At 39.4% G+C, this 5,011-nt stretch overlaps 1 long non-coding RNA gene across 1 annotated transcript; it reads right to left on the reverse strand.

Moving 5' to 3' along the window:
• Nucleotides 1–2,435: 2,435 nt before the first annotated feature.
• On the reverse strand, nt 2,436–4,442 carry LOC119130452. The gene is made up of 4 exons (XR_005099412.1): nt 4,395–4,442; nt 4,241–4,245; nt 3,095–3,173; nt 2,436–2,960 (listed from the first exon to the last, which is right to left on the reverse strand). It is a non-coding gene; the product is annotated as an uncharacterized LOC119130452 (long non-coding RNA).
• Between the last annotated feature and the right edge of the window lie 569 nt (nt 4,443–5,011).

Below are 5,011 nucleotides of genomic sequence, written 5' to 3' on the forward strand. Positions count from 1 at the left end.
AATTCCACAAACAAAAACATAAGTTTTTTGACTTACTATGTGTGGCGGGACAGACCATTCGTTTTAGTTTGTCGTTTTCAGGAGACAAGATTTCAATAACGTCACTGAGGCATATTTTAACGAACTCCACTTCATTGTATGGCTTTTTAGCTCGTGCAATGTTCCAAGCCAGTTGAAACAATGCAAGTGTGACAGTCTCTGAGTGCTTCGTAATTTTTTTGAAAAACTGTACCTATTTTTCTGCCTGACTTTTCAAAGTCTCCAAACTTGTGCTTGCGAAATTCAGTCCCTTTTGCAAAGTCCTTATCGATATTGGCATTAAGTGAGTTGAAGTGCCGCTGACCATTTGAAGCTTTTAAATGCGCCAATGACGTCCGACATATCAGGCAGAATGGCTTGCCATAGCGTTCAACAAAAAACAACTTTAACTCTGTTAAAAACGTCCTGTGTTCATCGTCATATATTCGTTTAGCTGTGCATTTTTTCCTTGCCATTTTGGCAAGCGTCTTGTCAGCTTTTCTGGACCGAATGGGCCCCCGTAGTCACAGTCGCCATTCATTAAAAAGCCAGCAAAACCAATCGCTCTGTTTGTCCCTCCTCCTTTGCGGGATTTCCCCTCACGCGCATGCGCGTTTGACCAAAATACCATATTGAACCCAAGCGAAGAAAATACGCACGAAAAATAAACACAAATGTTGATATGAACGTAAAAGAGCCGCATGAAACCAGCCAAAGAGCCGCATGCGGCTCGCGAGCCGCGGGTTGGCCACCGCTGTAGTAGGGTATTCAACTAATCACTTGAATGGTCTAATTAACTTGAAACACCTGCAAGGGTTTCCTGAGCCTTGAAAAACACTTAGCTTGGTTCAGTGAACTAAATCACAAGTATGGGGAAGACTGCTGATCTGACTGCTGTCCAGAGGACCATCATTGACACTCTCCATCAGGAGGGTAAGACACAAAAAGAAATTTCTCAAAGAGCAAGCTGTTCAAAGAGTGCAGTTTCAAAGCACATCCACAAAAAGTCTGTTGGAAGGGGGAAATGTGGCAGGAAACGCTGCTCAACCAAGAGAGATGACCGCAGCCTTTAACAGCATTGTGAAGAAGAGTCACTTCCAGAATTTGGGGGAGCTTCAAAGACAGTGGACTGGAGTCCAGGTATCAAAAGCCACTGTTCACAGACGTGTCCGGGAAATGGGCTACAATAGCCTTATTCCCGTAGTCAAGCCACTTCTGAACTCAAGACAACGGAAGAAGCATCTGACTTGGGCTATGGAAAAGAAGCACTGGACAGTTCCAGAGTGGTCCACAGTCCTCTTTTCAGACGAAAGCAAGTTTTGTATTTCATTTGGAAGTCAAGGCGCCAGAGTCTGGACAAAAGGCTGGAGAGAAGCAAAATCCAAGTTGCTTGAAATCCTGTGTGAAGTTCCCACAGTCAGGTTTGGGGAGCCATGTCAGCTGCTGGTGTTGGTCCACTGTGTTTCATCAAGTCCAGAGTAAATGCAGATTTTAGAGCACTACATGCTTCCGTCTGCTGAAAAGCTCTATGGAGATGATTATTTCATTTTCCAGCATGATCTGGCACCTGCCCACAGTGCCAAAACCACCAGTAAATGGTGTACTGACCATGGCATTACTGTCCTCGATTGGCCTGCCAATTCCCCTGACCTGAACCCCATAGAGAATTTGTGGGGTATTGTGAAGAAGAAGCTGAAAGACACCAGACCCAACTATGCAAATGAGCTAAAGGTTGCTATTGAAGTATCCTGGGCATCCATAACACCTCAGCAATGCCACAGGCTGATTGCCTCCATGCCATGCCGCATTGATGCAGTAATCCGTGCAAAAGGATTCCCAACCAAGTACTGAGTGCATTAATGGACATTTTCAAATGTTTGATTTTGTTTTGCTGTTCTAAATCTTTTTTTTTTACTTGGTCTGAGGAAATATTCAAATTTTTTGAGATAGGATTTTTGAGTTTTCTTAAACTGTAAGCCATAATCAGCAATATTAAAACAATAAAATGCTTGCAATATTTCAGTTGATTTGTAATGAATCCAGAATGTATGACATTTGTTTTTTTAATTGCATTTCAGAAAATAAAGAACTATATTATTCAGATTTTCTGAGACAGTCCCGTATATGTGAAGGTCTACGGGATAGACGTCTATTAGACGTCTATATGTACAAGTTTTTTAAACATCTACGGAATAGATGTCTATTAGACGTCTATATGTGAAAGTTTTTTTAGACGTTTATTTAGTAGACGTTCGAATGATGGCTAATTGCTACTAGCGCGATTAGCGCTAATAATTGAACATCTAGACGTCTATTCAACATTGAGGTTCTCTTCAATACATTTAACCTGTGATCCTTACCTTTGTGTAGTTCCAGGATGTTGTGAAAATGCATTTCATTAGTGATGGTCCAGGGTGTGAAAATTGACATTTTTTAATATAAAAATAGGTTTCAGTAACAGTCATACTTATGTTAGCTGCAGATATAAATACACCTTTTGATGTTAAAATTAACCAAAACGATAATTGAACCTAAATAAAAACATTTTTTCAAACATTATCCAACCGTCACAAATATAAATGTGCAATGTTTTTAAATCATGTTTAAAAATGTAAAAATATACATACAATATTAAAAAATGGGGGCTGTTTTAATAGAACAAAACTACTAAGTTACAATATATATACATATTTTATGTAGGACATATCAAATAAACAAAACAACCAGCTCGGCGTAACACAAGGGGGAAACAATATAAACTTCACTCTCTTGTGGGGTTTTGATAGCCCCCTTTGCTACTCAGCGCTGGAGCCAGTTTTCATTTTAAAGTCATTGCGGTCCTTGTTTCATCATCCGTGGCCTCTGTGCGTGTCGCCAACAGGTTCGACAAAGATGAACTCGATGGACATCAGGCACCACCCATTGTAGACCTTGGGATTACTCTGTAAAAGAAATATGAATATGGGAAAAAAATACTACCTGTAAAATAGCTTTTCCTTGATGTATGTCATGTCAGTCGCACATTTTGAACATAAAGCAATCGCACAGGAACGAGCAGACAAGTTTTTTTATTTACCAGCGCTACCAGAGCAGTCTTCTTGTGCGCCCTCTTTGCACGAGTTTCACCACCACGCATATTGTCATTTACGTAAAATCTACAACAGAAAAAAAAAGTCAACATTGAGAGCAGCCACCACATCATAAGCCTTCACTGTTGTCTTTTCTAATCTACAGTACAGATGTCAAACTAATAATACCTGTCCATGGTCTTGGAAACATGCAAGTCTTCAAATCAGCCCCTCCCAACACAAGACTGCTTTGCAATCTGTATACAAGGCATTATGAACAGTGTCTCAGAAGAGTGGAATTAAGAGTAGACAAAATTGAATTGAGGACTTTTTTTCTTGTAAATCAAGCAAAAAAGTAACTGAAAAGTCAGTAACTTTGACAGCACAGCAATTAAATCAAACGGAACCCTACAGGTTCCATTTGTAAGCTATCAAGAGTGAAGGGGGGAATCACAAGCTTAATCATTCTGTCATTCATTCTTGCATCCTGTTTGTCATTTATTTCCTTGAACATCAAGTCAAAGGTCTCCAGATCAATCATGGGCAACCGTCCACTCTCTGCGCTACATTATGAATGAGAATTGAGGCTTCTCAGCCCATGGATTGCCAAAAGGGGCTCCATGATGACCTTCAGAAACTCTGAGAATGTAGAGAAATAGAAATAAAATACTCAAATTACTGCAGTTATGACCTCTTTTTAAATGACTAATGCCTACAAAAAAAAACCTCTTACTTTTCCCTGTGATGGGCATTTCACACTCACTTCCTAGCTGTTAAAGAATGAAACAAGTGTTAGCTGCAAGATTCAAATGAACCATTTTCCAATGATATACTTTGCCCTGTTTGAAAAAAAAAAAAAAGATGGCATTCTGTCTGTGCCTTTGAATGTGGTGCAATTTAATTTGGCTGTTGCACATATCCAATCACGTTATTTTAAAATAGTACTGATAAAATTGCTTGTTCTACAAGTTGTTATCCAAATGATGAAAATGTACAGGGTAAACCTGGGTTTTATTTTGCACTTTGACATAGTGATGTGCATTCCAGGTCTTTTAGGTGAACTAAATCTTTAGAATCAGTTCACCCAAAAGATTCGTTCAAACGAACCGTTCAATGAATCCCCCCCCCCACCCCCCACCCCACCACTCACACACACACACTGATACGTTGTTGTTGTTTTTTTACATCCAGTGGAAACAACCCATACACATCAAACAATACAACCACACAACCCCGCCAAATTATTATATATATAATAATAATTGGCTCGGGTAATTAACACATTTCTTTCTATAATACAACACTTACACACTGATCCGTTGGCAACAGTCTCTCACCCGGTCGTGAACGGGAAATTGCGTCACTAACTCGTTCATGAACGGGAAATTACGTCACTGACTCGTAAAGTCCCTCCTCCATCTATCGCTCGCTGGCGCTGCTGATTGGTCGTTCGCGAGGATTCACGAGTGAGTGACAGACAGCATTGCCGCTATCCCATTGCCAGCCGACACACTTTATGCCGACACACTTTATGCCGACATTGATGTTTTAATTTTGTTTTTGTTGGCTTGTAGTTGATGGTGTTATTACATATCGAATGTGTTTGTGTTTGAATAAAAGGTTGAAAAAAAAACGTTATGGCGACATTTGTTAATTTTGGGGACACCAATTCATATAACAACGTAAAACACATATACATATTGTCATATAAAGCAGTTAACCAAATGTCAGATTTTTATGTTTTGATTGGCGAATATAAAAACAAGGAATAAAACACCAGACAAGTTATAACTTCAAGAGTTTTTTATTCGCCATGTTTGAGCGTGCCAAACAAGGAATTTGACTTCGGTAAAACACACCCTCTGTTCAACATTTAGGTGACTAACTTAAATGTTTATTAAAATAATAAAATGCCTAATATTAAA

This window comes from Syngnathus acus, chromosome 11 (assembly GCF_901709675.1).
Source record: "Syngnathus acus chromosome 11, fSynAcu1.2, whole genome shotgun sequence".
Classification (NCBI taxonomy): domain Eukaryota; kingdom Metazoa; phylum Chordata; class Actinopteri; order Syngnathiformes; family Syngnathidae; genus Syngnathus; species Syngnathus acus.